Raw genomic sequence first — 19,287 nt, forward strand, 5'->3', positions numbered from 1 at the left:
TCAATTTCTGATTGTTACTAGTATATAGAAATAAAATAGATTTTTGTGTATTGATTTTCTAACCTGAAGCCTACTAAAACCACCTGTTATTAGTTCAAGTTGCTCTTTTGTAGCTGGCATAGAATTTTCTAGTTAGATGATCCATATCATCAGTGAGTAGACAGTTTTACTTCTTTTCCAGTCTAAAAAAAAAAAAAAAACAAGCCCATTGCTCTCAAGTTGATTCCTACTCACAGCGACCCTATAGGACAGAGTAGAACTACCCCATAAGGTTTCCAATTCTTTCTTCTTACCTATTATACAGACTAGAGCCTTCAGTAAGATGTTGAATGGAAGTGACAAGTGTGGCCATCCTTGCCTTGTTCCTAACCTTTGAGGGAAAACATTCAGTCCATCACCAATAAGTCTGATGTTGGCTGTGGGTTTTTTGTAGATAAAGTTGAGGAAGTTCTATTCTTTCCTAGTTTGCTGAGGTTTTTTTTTCCCCTTAAATCTGGAATAGACGTTGAATTATGTCTTCAATTTTCTGGAAGAGGTTTTGTAGAATTTGTTTTATTTTTTCCTTAAATGTTTGATAGACCTCACCAGTAAAGTAGTCTGGGTCTGGGGTTTTCTTTATGAGAAGGTTTTAGACTACAAATTCAATTTCTTTAATTGCTTTAGGGCTATTCTATTATCTATATTTCCTCAAGTGAGCTTTAGTAGTTTGTGTCTTTCAAGAAACTTTCTATTTCATCTAAGTCATCAAATTTATCAGCATAAAGTTATTCATAATATTCCTTTATTGTCCTTTTAATGTCTGTAGGTTTATCTCACTCATTTTTTATATTGATAATTTGTGTTTTATTTCTCCTTTTTTTTTTCCTGATCACTCTTGCTAATTTTTTTGGTCTCAAAGACGAGCTTTTGATTTCTTTGATTTTCTCTATTGTTTTACTTTTTTGTGTGTGCCTGTTTTACTATTTTTAATCTCATTGATTTTCACTCTTTATTGTTTCCTTTTTTCTGCTTACTTTGGTTAGATTTGCTCTTCTTTTTCTAGTTTCTTAATATAGACGTTAATATGAATCCTTTCTTTTTTAGTACAGACTTAAAAAAAATATTTTATTGTGTTTTGGGTGAAAGTTTACACAGCAAATTAGATTCCCATTCAACAATTCGTACACAAATTGTTCTGTGGCATTGGTCACAATTTCCATAATGTGTTAGCATTCTCACCATTCCCATCGCGCCTACCCTGTTTCCATCCATTCAGTTTGCCTGCCCCTCCTTGCCTTCTCACCTTTGCTTTTGTGTAAATGTTGACCATTTGGTCTTGTACAGTTGGTTGTTTAAAGGAGTATATTCCTCCTTTATTGTTTATTTTATAGGCCAATCTATTATTTGGCTTAAAGGTGACCTCTGGAGTGGCTTCATTCCAGGTTAAAAGAATATTTTAGGGTGATAGTCTTGGACGCTCCTCTAGTCTCTCTCAGTTCAATAAATCTGGTCTTTTTTAATGAATTTGAGTTTTGTTTCTACATTTTTCTCCCACTCTAATAGGGACCTTCTATTCTGTTCCTGGTCAGAATGGTTGGTAGTGGGAACTGGGCACCATCTACTTCTGGTCTCAGGCGAGAAAAGGCTGTGATTCATGTGGGCCGTTAGCTCTGTGGACTAATTTCTTCCTTGAGTCTTTGGTTTCCTTCACTATCCTTTTCTCCAGATGGGAAAAGACCAATAGTTGTATCTTAGATGGCTGCTTGCACGTTTTCAAGACCCCAGACACTGCTCACCAAACTAGGATGTAGAACATTATGAATTAAGTTTTGCCAGTTGACCTAGTTGTCCCATAAGACTATGGTCTGGAGGCTTCAAACCCAGTAAATCAATCCCATGAGGTGTTTGGGTATGTCTAGGAAGTATCCATAACTGTGCCTCCTATGTGCTTTATTGCATGTATGAATATATATGCAGCACATACAAACATATATGTACATATGCCCATAAATATACATGTACTCCCATGTGCCTTCCACACCCATATAGCATACATATCTACCTATGTAACCATTCACATTTTTCTTGCTTGCTATTACTATTGTTGCAAAATTGTATATGTTATAGTATGTACCACAAAAAAAAAAAAAATTTTTTTTTTTTTTTGGATGCCGTTTTTTCTTGCATACCTCTCAGTGTCTTCATTTACTTTGGTCAAGTTGTGCCGACTTTCCCGATATTGTGTATTGCCTTTGCCATCACTAGAATTAACATGTGTCTACTATCTAGTAAATGATTTCCCCTCCTCCCCATCCCCGGTAATCACCAAAGAACGCTGTTTTTTGTGCATATGCCTATTCTTGACTTTTGATAAAATTGATATCATACAATATTTGTCCTTTTGTGTTTGACATATTTCACTCAGCATAATATCTTCCAGATTCATCCATGTTATAAGACTCATCATTATTCTTTATCATTGCATGGTATTCCATTGTATGCATGTACCACAATTTGTTTATCCCTTCTTCTGTTAATGGGCACTTAGGTTTTTTCCATCTTTTTGTTATTGTGAATAACGCTGCAATGAACGTGGGTTTGCGTATGTCTATTTGAGTCACAGCTCTTACATCTCTAGAAAATATACCTAGGAGTGGGATTGCTGTATCATAAGATATTTCTATTTCTAGCTATTTGAGGGAAAAGTACCGTTTTCCATAGTGGTTTTACCATTTTACAATCTCACCAACAATGTATAAGAGTTCCAACCCCCCACAACCTCGCCAGCATTTGTTGTTTTCTGTTTTTTTTTTTGATCTGTGCCATTTTTGCAGGGGTGAGATGGTATCTCATTGTAATTTTGATTTGCATCTCTCTAATGGCTATGATACTGAGCATCTCTTCATGTGTTTGTTAGCCACCTGAATGCCCTCTTTGTTGAAGTTTGTTCATGTCCTTTGCCCATTTTTTTGACTGCATTGTTTATCTTTTTGTTGCTGAGGTGTTGAAGTTTTCTATATATTTTAGAGATTAGACCCTTATCAAATATGTTGTTATCAAAACTTTTTTCCCAGTCTGTTGATTCTCTTTTTGCTCTTTTGATAAAGACTTTTCATGAGCATAAGTATTAATTTTTAGGAAGTCCCAGTTATCTAGCTTATCTTCTGTTATTTGTGGATTTTTAGTTGTGTTTGAAAGTGTATTTATGCCAAATATTAGGACCCCTAGCTTTGTCCCTGTGTTATCTTCCAGGAATTTTATAGTTTTCATTTTAACATTTAGATCTTTGGTTCATTTTGAGTTAGTTTTGTGTATGGTGTGAGGTATGGATCCTGTTTCATTTTCCTGCAACTGGATATCCAGTTTTGCCAGCATCATTTTTTCAAGAGACTGTCTCTTCCCCAATGAATGGACTTCAACCCTTTGTCTAAGATTAGCTGTCCATAGATGGGTGGATTTACTTCTGGGTTCTTAATTCTGTTCCATTGGTCTATGTGTCTGTCATTATACCAGTACCAGACTATTTTGATTGCTGTGGACATATAGTAATTTCTGAGATCAGGAAGTGCGAGGCCTCCTACTTTGTCCTTCTTCAATATTTTGTTAGCTATTCAGAGCCTGTTTCCTTTCCATATAAAGTTGGAGATTAGTTTTTCCATTTTGTTAAAGAAGGCTGTTGGGATTTGGACCAGGATTGCATTATATTTAGAAATTGCTTTGGGTGGTATCGACATTTTTACAATGTTAAGTCTTCCGATCCATGAGCATTGACATGGATATATTGACAGGGAACCACCAGAAATTCAAGCCAGATTTAGAAGAGAATATGGAACCAGAGATATCAATGCCAATGTCAGATGGACCCCGGCTGAAAGAAGAGAATACTGGAAAGATATTTACCTGTGTTTTATTGACTATGCTAAGGCTTTTGACTGTGTGGATCATAACAAATTATGGATAATATTGCAGAGAATGGAAATTCTGAAACACTTGTGCTCATGAGGAATCTGCACATGAATCAAGAGACAGTTGTTCAAACAGAACAAGGGGATACTGATTGGTTTAAAGTCAGGAAAGTTGTGCATCAGGATTGTATCCTTTCACCATAACTATTCAGTCTGTATGCAGAACAAATAACCTGAGAAGCTGGACTATATGAAGAAGAAGGGGGCATCCCAGTTGGAGGAAGACTCATTAACAACCTGTGTTATGCAGATGACACAACCTTGTTTGCTAAATAGAAGAGAATTTGAAGCACTTACTGATGAAGGTCAAAGACCACAGCCTTCTGTATGGATTACAACTCAACATAAAAAGAAAACAAAAATCCTCACAACTGGACCAATAAGCAGCATCATGATAAACAGAAAAAAGATTGAACTTGTCAGGATTTCATTTTACTTGTATCCACAATCAACACCCATGGAAGCAGCAGTCAAGAAATCAGAAGACATTGCTTTGGGCAAATCAGCTGCAAAAGACCTCTTTAAAGTGTTGAAAAGCAAAGATGTCACCTTGAAGACTAAGGTGCACCTGACCCAGGCCGTGGTGTTTTCAATCGCTTCAAATGCACACGAAAGCTGGACAAAGAATAACGAAGACAGAAGAATCGATGCCTTTGAATTGTGGCGTTGGTGAAGAATATTGAATATGCCATGGACTGCCAAAAGAATGAACAAATCTGTCTTGGAAGAAGTACAACCAGAATGCTTCTTAGAAGCAAGGATGGTGAGACTACATCTCACATACTTTGGACATGTTATCAGGGAGGATCAGTCCCTGGAGAAGGACATCATGCATGATAAAGTAAAGGGTCATTGAAAAAGGGGGAGACCCTCAACGAGATGGATTAACACAGTGGCTGCAACAATGGGCTTAAGCATGGCTCAGGGCCCAGTACTGTTTTGTTCTGTTGTACATAGGGTCACTATGAGTCAGAACCAGCTCGACAGCACCTAACAACAGCAACAACAAAGTCTCTTTTGTTTTCTTGCAATAATGTTTTATAGTTTTCCTTGTATAAGTCTTTTATGTACCTAGTTAGATTTACTTCTAGGTATTTTATTTTTTGGGGGGGGGCTATTGTGAACGGCATTGTTTTCTTGATTTACTTTTCAGAGGTTTTCCTGTTAGTGTAGAAGAACACAACTGATGTACCTAGTTAGATTTATTTCTAGGTATTTTGGGGGGGGAGCTATTGTAAATGGTATTGTTTTCTTAATTTTCAGAGGTCTTCTTGTTAGTGTAGAAGAGCACAACTGATTTTTATGTGTTGATCTTGTACCCTGCCACTTTGCTGAGTCCTTCTATTAGTTTCAGTAACTTTCTTGTGAAGTCTTTGGAATTTTCTATGTATAGAATCATGTCATCTGCGAATCGGGAACATTTAACTTATTTATCAATTTGGATACCCTTTATTTTCCTTTCTTGGCTTATTGATCTGGTTAGGACTTCCAGTATAATATTGAATAAGAGTGGTGATAATCAGGGCATCCTTATCTCATTCCCATTCTCAAGAGGAATGCTTTCAAACTCTCCATTGACAATAATGCTTATGTTGAGGAATTTCCCTTCTATTCCTATTATGCTGAGAGTCATTTTTCAGGAAAGTGTTTTGGACTTTATTAGATGTCTTTTCTGTGTTCATTGACATGATCGTATGATTCTTTTCCTTTGTTTTTTTTATATGTGGTGAATTATGGTGATTGATTTTCTAATGTTGAACGACCCTGCATCCTTGTGTGAATTCTACTTGATCATATTACTTTTATTTTTTATTATTAACTTTTATTGAGCTTCAAGTGAACGTTTACAAATCAAGTCAGTCTGTCACATATAAGTTAATATACATCTTACTCTTTACTCCCACTTGCTCTCCCCCTAATGAGTCAGGCCTTCCAGTCTCTCCTTTCGTGAAAACTTTGCCAGCCTCCAACTCCCTCTATCCTCCCATCCCCCCTCCAGACAGGAGATGCCAACACAGTCTCAAGTGTCCACCTGATATAATTAGCTCACTCTTCATCAGCATCTCTCTCCCACCCACTGTCCAGTCCCTTTCATGTCTGATGAATTGTCTTCGGGGATGGTTCCCGTCCTGTGCCAACAGAAGGTCTGGGGACCATGACCGCCGGGATTCCTCTAGTCACATCCAGACCATTAAGTATGGTCTTTTTATGAGAATTTGGGGTCTGCATCCCACTGATCTCCTGCTCCCTCAGGGGTTCTCTGTTGTGCTCCCTGTCAGGGCAGTCATCGATTGTGGCCGGGCACCAACTAGTTCTTCTGGTCTCAGGATGATGTAGGTCTCTGGTTCATGTGGCCCTTTCTGTCTCTTGGGCTCTTAGTTGTCGTGTGACCTTGGTGTTCTTCATTCTCCTTTGCTCCAGGTGGGTTGAGACCAATTGACGCGTCTTAGATGGCCACTTGTCAGCATTTAAGACCCCAGACGCCACATTTCAAAGTGGGATGCAGAATGTTTTCATAATAGAATTATTTTGCCAATTGACTTAGAAGTCCCCTTAAACCATGGTTCCCAAACCCCCGCCCTTGCTCCGCTGACCTTTGAAGTATTCAGTTTATCCCGGAAGTATTACTTTTTTGATATGTTGTTGTAGTCTTTGGGCTAAAATTTTGCTTAGAGTTTTTGTGTCTATATTCATGAAGGATATTGGTCTGTAATTTTCTTTTTTTGTGGTATCTTTGCCTGGCTTTGGTAGCAGGGTTATGCTGGCATCATTGAATAAATTAGGGAATATTCCTTCCTTTTCGATGTACTGGAATATTTTGAGTAGAATTAGTGTCAACTCTTCTGTGAATGTTTGGTAGAATTCTCCAGTGAAGTCACCTGGGCTAGGACTTTTTTGTGTTGTTGGGAGTTTTCTGATGATATCTTCAATTTCTTCTTTTGTTATGGATTTATTTAGATTTTCTACCTTTATTTGTGTTAGTTTATATAGGTAGTGTATTTCTAGAAATTTGTCCATTTCTTCTAGGTTTTCAAATTTGTTGGAGTACAATTTTTCATAATAGTCTGTTGTGACTCTCTTTATCTGTGTCATTTCTGTTGTAATGTCACCCATTTCATTTCTTATTTCGGTTATTTGTTTCTTCTCATTTTTTTCCTTGATCAATTTGGCCAGTAGTTTGACAATTTTATTGATTCTCTCAAAGAACCAACTTCTACTTTTGTTGATATTTTTCTATTGCTTTTCTATTTCATTTATTTCTGCTCTGATCTTTATTATCTCCTTTCTTCTTGTGACTGTGGACTTCTTTTGCTATTCCTTTTTTATTTGTTCAAGTTGTTGGTTCAGTTATGTATTTTGGATGTTTCTTCATTTTTAATATGTGCATTTATTGCTATAAATTTTCCTCCGGGCACTGCTTTTGCTGTATCTGAGGTTTTGGTATGTGGGGTCTTCATTCTTATTTGATTCTAAGGGTTTTTAATTTTATTTTTTATTTCTTCTATGACCCAATAGTTTTTAAAGAATGTGTTTTTCAGTTCCCATGTATTTTTTTTTTTCCTTGCTCTTTCTGTTGTTGGTTTTTAGTTTTAAAATGTCATGGTCAGAGAAAATGCTTTGTACTATGTCAATGTTTTTTAATTTATTGAGGCTTGCTTTGTGGCCTAGAATATGGCCTATTCTGGAGAAAGATCCATGTGCATTGAAGAAGAATGTGTACTGTGCTGCTGTTGGGTGGTGTGTTCTGAATACATCTATAAGGTTGAGTTGGTATCTTCTGCATCTTTATTGAGTTTCTTTCTAGTTTTCTGTTCGTTGTCAGAGGTGGTGTGTTAAAATCTCTTATATTTATCATAGAACTGCCTATTTCTCTTTTCAGTTTTATTAGAGCTTGTTTTGTGTTTTGCAGCTCTGTCTCGAGTGCACGGTTTTGAAGATCTGAAGTATCAAATTGGTTTGATGAATTAGTCAGTTGGCACTTATGAATACATTTTTTGCCTTGCCAACTTTAAAACAGATTTTCAGGGTATCACTGAATCTTTTGGAGTACTTTACAAATTCTTTCTTTTGGTGTTCAAGTGCCCTGTGATTCTAGTATTGATATCTCTTGAAGACATTATTTACTATGTCAAGAAGTTCTTTTTTGGCATAATTGGATATCCATTTGCAAAAAATGAAACAGGACCCATACCTCACACCAAGCACAAAAACTAACTCCAAGTGGATCAAAGACCTAAACATAAAGACTAAAACGATAAAGATCATGGAAGCAAAAATAGGGACAACCCTAGGAGCCCTAATACAAGGCATAAACAGAATACAAAACATTACCAAAAATGACAAAGAGAAACCAGATAAGTGGGAACTCCTAAAAATCAAACACCTATGCTCATCTAAAGACTTCACCAAAAGGGTAAAAAGACCACCTACAGACTGGGAAAGAATTTTCAGCTATGACATCTCCGACCAGCACCTGATCTCTAAAATCTACATGATTCTGTCAAAACTCAACCACAAAAAGACAAATAACCCAATCAAGAAGTGGGCAAAGGATATGAACACACACTTCACTAAAGAAGATATTCAGGCAGCTAACAGATACATGAGAAAATGCTCTCAATCATTAGCCATTAGAGAAATGCAAATTAAAACTACGATGAGATTCCATCTCACTCCAACAAGGCTGGCATTAATCCAAAAAACACAAAATAATAAGTATTGGAGAGGCTGTGGAGAGATTGGAACTCTTATACACTGCTGGTGGGAATGTAAAATGGTACAACCACTTTGGAAATCTATCTGGCTTTATCTTAAACAGTTAGAAATAGAACTACCATACAACCCAGAAATCCCACTCCTCGGAATATACCCTAGAGAAACAAGAGCCTTCACACAAACAGATATATGCACACCCATGTTTATTGCAGCTCTGTTTACAATAGCAAAAAGCTGGAAGCAACCAAGGTGTCCATCAACGGATGAATGGGTAAATAAATTGTGGTATATTCACACAATGGAATACTACGCATCGATAAAGAACAGCGACAAATCTGTGAAACATTTCATAACATGGAGGAACCTGGAAGGCATTATGCTGAGTGAAATTAGTCAGAGGCAAAAGGACAAATATTGTATAAGACCACTATTATAAGATCTTGAGAAATAGTAAAAACTGAGAAGAAAACATACTTTTGTGGTTATGAAGGGGGGAGGGAGGGAGAGGGTTTTTTTACTGATTAATTAGCAGATAAGAACTGCTTTAGGTGAGGGTAAGGACAACACTCAATACATGGAAGGTCAGCTCAATTGGACTGGACCAAAAGCAAAGAAGTTTCTGGGATAAAATGAATGCTGCAAAGGTCAGCAGAGCAAGGGCGGGGGTTTGGGAACCATGGTTTAAGGGGACTTCTAAGTCAATTGGCAAAATAATTCTATTATGAAAACATTCTGCATCCCACTTTGAAATGTGGCGTCTGGGGTCTTAAATGCTAACAAGTGGCCATCTAAGATGCGTCAATTGGTCTCAACCCACCTGGAGCAAAGGAGAATGAAGAACACCAAGGTCACACGACAACTAAGAGCCCAAGAGACAGAAAGGGCCACATGAACCAGAGACCTACATCATCCTGAGACCAGAAGAACTAGTTGGTGCCCAGCCACAATCGATGACTGCCCTGACAGGGAGCACAACAGAGAACCCCTGAGGGAGCAGGAGATCAGTGGGATGCAGACCCCAAATTCTCATAAAAAGACCATACTTAATGGTCTGGATGTGACTAGAGGAATCCCGGCAGTCATGGTCCCCAGACCTTCTGTTGGCACAGGACGGGAACCATCCCCGAAGACAACTCATCAGACATGAAAGGGACTGGACAGTGGGTGGGAGAGAGATGCTGATGAAGAGTGAGCTAATTATATCAGGTGGACACTTGAGACTGTGTTGGCATCTCCTGTCTGGAGGGGGGATGGGAGGATAGAGAGTTGGAAGCTGGCAAAGTTTTCACGAAAGGAGAGACTGGAAGGCCTGACTCATTAGGGGGAGAGCAAGTGGGAGTAAGGAGTAAGATGTATATAAACTTATATGTGACAGACTGACTTGATTTGTAAACGTTCACTTGAAGCTCAGTAAAAGTTAATAAAAAAAAAAAAAAGTTCTTTTTATTGCACTAGCTATATCCTTGATTATCTGCAAAAGCCACACTCCATTGTTGATCTTATCTGGGATCTTACTGAGAGTTTATTGACGTGCTCCTACCTTTTTATTTAGGTCCTGAAATTCTGACTCTGGTTGTTCAATCATACACTCTTCTACATCTTCACCTACCATATGAAGAAGGGACTCTGTGAAGTGAACTACACTTTTTTTTCCTCTAATATTTTCATAATGATGTCTTGTGTCAGACCTGAATTTTCTTTTTCATCCTTAATGAAAGCTGCTCTCAGGGTCTAAGCTATAGACAAATTTACTTGTTCTAGCTCGTTAAAGACAGGATACATGACTGCATAGAGAGGCATAGAAAATCGTGGAAGTGGTCTCAGCTTCACACTTCTCTTCCAGTGTCATCTTCATTCAATGGAGTCACTGACTCCACTTCCCGCCTTTGGTGCCCTCTTCAACTGAAAGACAATTTTGCTGAATATATGATCCTTGGTTGACAATTCTTTTAGAATTTTATGTGTCATCCCACTGCCTTCTTGCCTGCATGGTTTCTGAAAACAAATCAGCACTTGGTCATGTTGGTGCCCCTTTGTAAGTGATATTTTGTTTTTCATGAAATGCTTTCAGGATTTTTTGTCTTTGGCTTTAGAAAGTTTGATTATGACATGTTTTGGTGAATTTCTTCTGAGGCCTATCCTGTATGGGGCTTGTTGGGCTTCTTGTATGGAAACATTCTTATCTTTCATGATATTTGGGAAGTTTTCTGCCACTATATCTTCAAAAACTTTCTCTGTACTTTTTTTTTCTCCTCCTCTTCTGGAATTCCTATTACGTGTAAGTTATTCCTCTTGATAGTGTCCCACATAACTCTTAGGCTTTCTTCATTCTTTTTTCTGATTGTTCCTCAAAAAAATAGTATCAAGGTATTTGTCCTCTATTTTGCTGATTCTTTCTTCGTTGATTCAGTTCTACTTCTGTGTCCTTCCATTGTGTTATCTATTTCTGATAATTTATTGTTAATTTTCTGAATTTCTGATCGTTGTTCTTGCATGGTTTCTACTTGTTTATTAAGTCTATCATTTTGTTCTTGTATTATTTTCCTGAACTTTTTCTTGAGTTTTTTTTCTTGATTTCTTTGAGGATCCTAAATATAAGTCTTTCGAATTCCTTCACAGGTAGTTCTACTATCATTTCTTCCTCAGGAAGATTTTCTTTCCCTTTATTTTGTTCAGTTGTTTGAGCCATCTTATCCTATTTTTTCATATAATTTGTTATTGTCTGCTCTCTCTGAGGCATTAAGGTGTTATTTTATTTATATATTTATTGATTGTAGGTTTGTTTTGTCCTGATTTTGTTTTGTTTTGATATATCGGGGGGGGGCGAGGGGGGTGTGCTGCACTAATCACTGGTTGGGCAGCATGAGAACACTGGCCACCTATCACCGGGGTGGGCTAGGGGAGTAGCAGTGGGCAGGTGCCACCACCAGTCATTGGTCTGGTGGTGTGGGAGTGTGTGCTGCTGCTTGCCAGGTGTATGGGGTGGCAGTTGGGGTGATGAGCAGGGTGGGTGCACACTGCTGCCAGTCGTCTGTCTGGTGTCACGGAAGGGAAGTATGTGCTGCCACTCACTGAGTGGGTGGGGTGATGGGTTTGGTGGGTGGAACAGGTGTGTGCCATCACTGGTGTTCAGTCCGGCAGTTCAAGTCATGCACTGCCACTTGTCGGGTGGGTGGGGTGGCTGGGGAAGTGGCAGGAAGAGCAGATGTGCATCACTGGTCATGGGTGGTGGGGGGCTGGCTGATGGAAGGTGGGAGGGCTCATATCTTGGTCCCCAGGCTGGTGGGTTGGGGGGGGCTTATGCCACTGGTCACTAGGAGGGTAGGGGGAGGGTCTGTGTACTGCTCTGGCCACTAGGCGTGGGTTCTAGAGTAATTCCCATAGGCTACAGCCAGCAACTGGGGCCTGGCCCTGACTAAATGCAAGGGGTAGGGGGAGAGCTACCTGGAGTCTGGTCAGGTGGGGGGACCTCCTGCTAAGAATATGGATCTACTACTTCATGTGTGCCACCCACCCTAATCATCAGGGATTGCTGCTAGTGAGTGGTCCTGCCTCTGGTTCCTGGCTCCTTCCCTGCTCTGTGGTCACCAGGATTCCTGGAGATCTCATCCACCTTCCTGTAGTTTCCCTTCTTAGATCTGGTTTATGTTCTGCTCACCTGGCTTCACTCCAGGTATGTCTACAAAGTTCCAATGTCTCTTATTGGGAATTCCATCAAGTTGCCTTCCTGGGCTCCTCACCTGGGGTTGCTGCATGCTTTGTCTCAAGGTGGCCACACTGTGCCAGGCTGGCTGGCAGAGAATCTCTGATCCATAACTATCCTCATTTGCTGTTTTTGTTCATTTTTCCTTCCAGCTGGTGTTCAATTTAATTCTTCATCCGTTTCTTTTGGTGCTCAGGGTTCCAGGATTGTCATCTTTATCTGTTTCATTTGGTTTCTTGGGTCTTTGCTGTAGGGGGATGGCATGGTGTGTCTAAGCTGCCATGTTGGGCTGTCTCCTAGTAGAGGCATTTTAGTGCTATAAATGTTCCTCTTAGTACTGCTTTCATTTAGTTTTTATTTTATTTTTATTGTGCTCTAAATTTCATTTGTTTTAAAATACTGTATAATTTGTATTGCAGCTTCTTCTTTGAGCCATGGATTGTTTAGAAATGTTTCATTTTATTTTCCAAATATTGGGAGATTTTTCCAGATAACTTTCTGTTATTGATTTATAGTTTAATTCCATTGTGGCCAGACGATATGACTTGAATCCTTTTATGTGTACTGAGAGTTGCTTTATGTCCCAGAAGATAGTCTGTCTTGGTAAATGTTCCTTATACATTTGAAAAGAGCATGTATTTAATTGTTGTTGGGTAGATTTTTCTTTAAAATTTCATTTAAGTCAAATTGGTTGACAGTATTTTTTAAATCCTCTATTTTTTTCACTGATTTTCTATTTACTTATTCTATCAGTTACTGAGAATGGCATATTAAAATCTCCTACTATAATAACGGATTTTTGAGTTGCTCCTTGCCCTTCAATCAGTTTTTGCTTCATGTATTTTGAAGCTTTGTTAATAGGTTCATAAAAGTTAAGAATTGTTATGTCCTCTTAATGAATTGATATCTTTATCATTATTAAATGGACATCTTTATCCTTTGTAATAGTCTTTACTTTGAAATCTACTAATCTGATATTAACACCACCACTCCAGCTTTCTCTTTATCAATAGTTTCCATTCTTTTACTTAAAAAAATTTTTTTAATTGTACTTTAGATGAAGGTTTACAGAACAAACAAATATCTCATTAAACAATTAATACACATATTGTTTTGTGACATTGGTTGCCAACCCTACGACATGTCAACTCTCTCCCCTTTCAACCCTGGCCTCCCTATTACCACTTTTGCTGTCCCTTCCTGCCTTCTCACCCTTGCCCCTGGGCTGGTGTGCCCTTTTAGTCTTGTTTTGTTTTATGGGTCTGTCAGATCTTTGGCTGAAGGATGAACCTCAGGAGTGACTTCAGTACAGAGTTAAAAGGGTGTCTGGAGGCCACACTCTACAGGCTTTTCCAATCTCTGTCAGACCAGTAAGTCTGCTTTTTTTGTGTGAGTTAGAATTTTGTTCTATATTTTTCTCCAACTCTATTTGGGACCCTCTATTGTGATCTCTGTGAGAGCAGTTGGTGGTTGTAGCTGGGCACCATCTAGCTGTGCTGGACTCAGTCTGGTGGAAGCTGTGGTAATTGTGGTCCATTAGTCCTTTGGACTAATCTTTCCCTTGTGTCTTTGGTTTTCTACATTCTCCCAGACTGGGTGAGACCAGTGGAGTGTCTTAGATGGCCGCTCACAAGCTTTTAAGACCCCGGACACTACTTAGCGAAGTAGAATGTAGAACATTTTCTTTATAAATTATGTTATGCCAGTTGAGCTAGATGTTTCCTGAGGCCATGGTCCCCACAGCTCTCAGCCCAGTGATTTGTTCAGTCAGGCAGTTTGGATGTATCTTTGGAGCTTCCATGACCTTGCTTTGGACAAGTTGTGCTGGCTTCCCCAGTATTGTGTACTGTCTTACCCTTCACCAAAGTTACCACTTATATTTTGTCTATTTAGCGTTTTTCCCACCCACCCCACCACCCCCCTGTAACCATCAAAAATTCTTTTTGTGTGTAAACCTTTTCATGAGTTTTTATAGTGGTGGTCTCATACAATATTTGTCCTTTTGTGATTGACTTATTTCAATCAGCATAATGCCCTACAGATTCATCCATGTTGTGAGCTGCTTTGCAGGTTCGTCATTGTTCTTTATAGTTGCATAGTATTCTATTGTGTGTATGTACCATAATTTATTTATCCATTCATCTGTTGATGGGGATCTAGGTTGTTTCCATCTTTTTGCTATTGTGGACAATGCTGCAATGAACATGGGTGTACATATGTCTATTCATGTGATGGCACTTATTTCTCTAGGTTGTATTACTAGGAGTGGGATTGACAGATCATATGGTATTTCTATTTCTATCTTTCTAAGGAAGCACCATAACCTTTTCCAAAATGGTTGTACCATTTTGCATTCCCACCATCAGCACATAAGAGTTCCAATCTCCCTGCAACCTCTCCAACATTTGTTATTTTCTGTTTTTTTCACTTGTGCCAGTAATGTTGGAGTGAGATGGTATCTCATTGTGGCTTTGATTTGCATTTCTTTTTTTTAATGGCTAGTGATCTCAAGCATTTCCTCATGTATCTGTTAGCTGCTTAAATGTCTTCTTTGGTGAAGTGTCTGTTCATTTCCTCTGCCCATTTTTAATTGGATTATTTGTCTTTTTGTTGTAGAGGTGTTGGATTTTCCCGTAGATTTTAGACCTTTGTCATAGCCAAAAAATTTTTCCTTTTTACTCTTTTGTTGAAGTCTTCTGATGAGCATAAGTTTTTAATTTTTAAGAAGATCCAGTTATCTACCTTATCATCTAGTGTTTGTGTATTGTTGGTTGTGTTTTGTATCCTTTAATGCCATGTATTAGGGCCTCTAGAGTTGATTCTATTTTTTCTTCTATGATCTTTATAGTTTTTGATTTTATATTTAGGTCTTTGATCCATTTTGAATTAGTTTTTGTTTATGGTGTGAAGTATGGGTTCTGTTTCATTTTTTTGCAGATGGACATCCAGTTTTGCCAGCACTATTTGTTACAAAGGCTGTCTTTTCCTTATTTGATGGACTTTGGGCCTTTGTCAAAGATCTGGTGACCGTAGGTGGATGGATTTACATCTGGCTCTCAGTTCTGTTCCATTGGTCAATGTGTCTGTCATTGTACCAGTATCAGGCTGTTTTGACTACCGTAGCTATATAGTAGGTTCTGAGGTCAGGTAGTGTAAGTCCTTGTACTTTATTCTTCTTTTTCTTCAATAGTGCTTTACTTATCTGGGGCCTCTTCCCTTTCCATATAATGTCAGTGATTAGTTTTTCTTCTATTTAAAGAATGCTTTTGGTATTTGGATCAGGATTGGGTTGTATTTATAGATGTTTGGGTGGAACGGAAACCCTGGTAGCATAGTGGTTAAGTGCTATGGCTGCTAACCAAAAGGTCGGCAGTACAAATCCACCAGGTGCTCCTTGGAAACTCTAAGGGGCAGTTCTACTCTGTCCTTAGAGAGTGGGTTGGGTAGAACTGACATTTTCATGATGTTAAGTCTACCTATCCATAAGCATGGGCCATTTTTCCAGTTATGTAGATCTCTTCTGGTTTCTTGCAGTAGTGTTTTGTAGTATAGGTCTTTTACATCCCTGGTTAGATTTATTCCTAAATATATATATATATCTTTAGGGGCTATTATAAATGGTATTGTTTTCATGCTTTCTTTTTTGTAGTTCTCTTTATTGGTGTATAGTAATCCAACTGAGTTTTGTATATTTATCTTGTATCCTGCTAGTCTGCTGAATCTTTCTATTAGTTTCAGTAGTTTTCTCGTGGAGTCTTTGGGTTTTCTGTGTATAATATCATATCATCTGCAAATAGGGACAGTTTTACTTCTTCATTGCCAATTTGGATGCCATTTATTTCTTTTTCTTGCCTTATTGCTGTAGCTAGGACTTCCAGCACAATGTTAAATAGGAGTGGTGATAAAGGGCATCTTTGTCTTGTCCCTATTCTCAAGGGGAATGTTTTCAGCCTCTCTCCATTGAGAATGATGTTGGCTGTTGGTTTTGTATAGATAATTTTTACTACATTGAGGAATTTCCCTTCTATACCTATTTTATTGAGAGTTTTTGTTGAAATGGGTGTTGGACTTTGTTGAATGCCTTTTCTGCATCGACTGAGATGATCATGTGATCCTTTTATTTCATTTATGTGGTGGATTACATTGATTTTCTAATGTTGAACCATCCTTACGTACCTGGTATGAATCCCGCTTGGTCATGGTGTATTATTAACTTTATATGATGCTGAATTGTATTGGCTAGAATTTTTTTTAGAATTTTTGCATCTATATTCATGAGAGATATTGGTCTGTAATTTTCTTTTTTTATGGTGTCTTTGCCTGATTTTGGTATCGGGGTTATGCTGGCTTCATAGAATGAGTTTGGAATTATCCCTTTCATTTCTATATTCTGAAATAGTTTGAGTATTACTGGTGTAAGCTCTTCTCTGAATGTTTGGTAGAATTCTCCAGTGAAGCCATCTGGGCCAGGGCTTTTTTCTTTAGGAGGTTTTTTGTTGTTGTTGTGGTTACCTTTTCAATCTCTTCTCTTGTTATGGGTCTGTCCAGATTTTCAACTCCAGTTTGTGTTAGTTTGGGTAGGTAGTGTGTTCCTAGAAATTTGTCCGTTTCCTCTAGGTTTTCAAATTTGTCGAAGTACAGTTTTTCATACCACTCTGTTATGATCCTTTTTATTTCAGTTGGGTCTGTTGTAATGTTCCTCATTTCATTTCTTTTTTTAATTTTTTATTGTGGTGAAATATATATAACAAAACAGTTGCCATGTTGACATTTTTTACATGCCCAATTCCATGACATTACTTGTGTTCATCATGTTATGCAGCCATCCTCACTGTCCATTTCCAGATTTTTCCATCACCCTTAACAGAAACTCAGTGCACCCTAAGCAATGACACCCCTTTTCTCCATCCCTCCTGCCCCTCATAACTGCCAGTAGACATTTGCCGAATTCTAGATATTTCATGTAAGTGGGATTATACAACATTTGTCCTTTTGTGACTGACTGATTTCGCTCAGTACAATGTTTTCAGGGTTCATCCATGTTCTAGCATGTATCAGAACTTCATTTTTCTTTATGGCTGAATAACATTCCATTGTATGTATATACCACATTTTGTTTACCCGTACATCTGTTGATGACTGTTGTGAATAGTGCTGCAGTGAACATTGCTGTACATGTGTCTCTTTGCCTTTTGCTTTCAAGCCTAGGGTGTATATCTAGGAGTGGAATTCTTGGGTCATATGGAGCCCTGGTGGCGCAGTGGTTAAGAGCTCAGCTGCTAACCAAGAGGTCAGCAGTTTGAACCCATCAGGTGCTCCTTGGAAACCCTATGGGGCAGTTCTACTCTGTCAGATAGGGTTGCTATGAGTCGAAGTCAACTCGATGGCAACGGGTTTGGTTTATAGTAGCTCTATGTTTAACTTTTTGAGGAACCAATGAACTGTTCTTCACAGTGGCAGCACCATTTTGCATTGCCACCAGCAATTTACAGGATTTTCCACATCCTCACCAAAACTTGTTATTTTCTGTTTTTCTCCTCATAGCCATCCTAGTGAGGGTACAGTGGTATCACACTGTAGTCTAGAGACCCAGCTTTGAACCCAATTTTATCTGACTCTAAAGCTATGCTCTTTCTGTCACATGGAGACTCACGAACCAAGAAGGAGAGACAGGAGCATAATTATCTTAAATAAGACGCCCGTGGTGAAAAATGCTGGAGTGTCGTCTCCAAACTTTTTTAAAATAATTTTTATTGTGCTTTAAGTGAAAGTTTACAAATCAAGTCAGTCTCTCACATATAAACTTATACACAACTTGCTACATATTCCCAATTACTTCCCCCCCCCCATGAGACAGCCCACTCCCTCCTTCCACTCTCTCTTTTCGTGACCATTTTGCCAGCTTCTAAGCCCCTCTACTTTCCCATCTACCCTCCAGGCAGGAGATGCCAACATCGTCTCAAGTGTCCACCCGAACCAAGTAGCTCATGCCTCACCAGCATCCCTCTCCAACCCATTGTCCAGTCCAATCCATGTCTGATGACCTGGCTTCGGGGATGTTTCCTATAGTGGGCCAATAGAAGGTCTGGGGGCCATGATCACTGGTGTCCTTCCAGTCTCAGTCAGACCATTAAGTCTGGTCTTTTTATGAGAATTTGGGGTCTTATCCCACTGTTCTTCTGCTCCCTCAGGGGTTCTCTGTTGTGTTCCCTATCAGGGCAGTCATCGGTTGTGGCTGGGCACCATCTAGTTCTTCTGGTCTCAGGATGATGTAGTCTCTGGTTCATGTAGCCCTTTCTGTCTCTTGGGCTTGTTATTGTCTTGTGTTCTTGGTGTTCTTCATTCTCCTTCGATCCAAGTGGGTTGAGACTCATTGATGCATCTTTGATGGCCACTTGCTAGCATTTAAGACTCCAGATGCCACTCTTCAAAGTGAGATAAGAGTGTTTTCTTAATAGATTTTATTATGCCAATTGACTTAGCTGTCCTCTGAAACCATGATCCCCAAACCCCTGCTCCTGCTTCGCTGAACTTCGAAGCATTCAGCTTCTTCAGGAAACTTCTTTGCTTTGGTTTAGGCCAGTTGTGCTGACCTCCACTGTGTTGAGTGTTGTCCTTCCCTTCACCCAAAGTAGTTCTTGTCTACTATCTATTTAGTAAATACCCCTCTCCCCTCCTCGTAACCACAAAAGAGTGTGCTCTTCTCAGTTTAAACTATTTCTCAAGATCTTATAATAGTGGTCTTATACAATATTTGTCCTTTTGCAACCAACTAATTTTTCTCAGCATGATGCCTTCCAGGTTTCTCCATGTTATGAAATGTTTCACAAATTCATCACTGTTCTTTATCGATGCATGGTATTCCATTGTATAAATATACCATAATTTATTTATCCATTCATCCTTTGATGGGCACCTTGGTTG

The 19,287-nt window shown here is 38.8% G+C and overlaps 1 pseudogene; it reads right to left on the reverse strand.

The window, feature by feature from the left end:
- Positions 1–7,769: 7,769 nt before the first annotated feature.
- On the reverse strand, positions 7,770–10,663 carry LOC100655643 (programmed cell death protein 10-like; annotated as a pseudogene).
- Positions 10,664–19,287: the final 8,624 nt, after the last annotated feature.

This window comes from Loxodonta africana, chromosome 4 (genome assembly GCF_030014295.1).
Source record: "Loxodonta africana isolate mLoxAfr1 chromosome 4, mLoxAfr1.hap2, whole genome shotgun sequence".
Classification (NCBI taxonomy): Eukaryota; Metazoa; Chordata; class Mammalia; order Proboscidea; family Elephantidae; genus Loxodonta; species Loxodonta africana.